Source organism: Mus pahari, chromosome 15 (assembly GCF_900095145.1).
Source record: "Mus pahari chromosome 15, PAHARI_EIJ_v1.1, whole genome shotgun sequence".
NCBI lineage: Eukaryota > Metazoa > Chordata > Mammalia > Rodentia > Muridae > Mus > Mus pahari.
Genome location: NC_034604.1, coordinates 10,621,128 through 10,622,549, shown reverse-complemented (window position 1 = coordinate 10,622,549; position 1,422 = coordinate 10,621,128).

Sequence of the window (1,422 nt, the reverse complement as noted above, 5' to 3'; positions counted from 1 at the left end):
ATTTGGCTTGCAAGGATTTTATTGATTATTTTTGCATTGATATTCATAAGGGAAATTGGTCTGAAGTTCTCTTTCTTTGTTGGATCTTTGTGTGGTTTACATATCAGATTAATTGTGACTTCATAGAATGAATTGGATAGAGTACCTTCTGTTTCTATTTTGTGGAATAGTTTGAGAAGNGTTGGAATTAAGTCTTCTTTGAAGGTCTGATAGAACTCTGCAGTAAACCCATCTGGTCCTGGGCCTTTTTTGGTTGGGAGACTATTGATGACTGCTTCTGTTTCTTTAGGGGAAATGGGACTGTTTAGATCATTAATCTGATCCTGATTTAACTTTGGTACCTTTCATCTGTCTAGGAAGTTGTCTGTTTCATCCAGGTATTCTAGTTTTGCTGAGTAAAGTGATTTTTAGTAGGATCTGATGATTTGGATTTCCTCAGGTTCTGTTGTTATGTCACCTTTTTCATTTCTGATTTTGTTAATTAGTATACTGTCCCTATGCCCTCTAGTTAGTCTGGTTAAGGGTTTATCTTGTTGAGTCTCTCAAAGAACCAGCTCTTGGTTTGGTTGATTCTTTGAAAGTTCTTTTTTGTTTCCACTTGGTTGATTTCAGTCCTGAGTTTGATTATTTCCTGCTGTCTACTCCTCTTGGGTGAATTGTCTTCCTTTAGATCTAGAGCCTCTAGGTATGTTGTCAGGCTGCTAGTGTATTCTCTCTCTCGTTTCTTTTTGGCAGCACTCAGAGCTATGAGTTTTCCTCTTAGGACTGCCTTCATTGTGTCCTAGAAGTTTGGATATGTTGTGGTTTCATTTTCATTAAACTCTAAAAAGTCTTTATTTTCTTTCTTTATTATGTCCTTGACCAAGGAATCATTGAGTAGAGTGTTGTTCAGCTTCTATGTGAATGTTGGCTTTCTGTTATTTATGCTGTTATTGAAGACCAGCCTTAGTCTGTGGTGATCTGATAGGATGCATGGGATAATTTCAATATTTTTGTATCTGCCAAGGCCTGTTTTGTGAACAATTATATGGTCAATTTTGGAGGAGATTCCATGTGGTGCTGAGAAGAAGGTATATCCTTTTGTTTTAGGATAAATATGTTCTGTAGATATCTAGTAAAACCATTTGTTTCATAACTTCTGTTAGTGTCCATGTGTCTCTGTTTAGTTTGTGTTTCCAGGATCTGTCCATTGATGAGAGTGGGGTGTTGAAGTCTCCCACTATTATTGCGTGAGGTGCAATGTGTTCTTTCAGCTTTAATAGTTTCTTTAATGAATGTGGCTGCCCTTGTATTTGGAACATAGATATTCAGAATTGAGAGTTCATGTTGATAGATTTTACCTTTGAAGAGTATGAAGTGCCCCTCGTCATTTTTGATAACTTTGGGTTAGAAGTCACTTTTATTCGATATTAGAATGGCTAC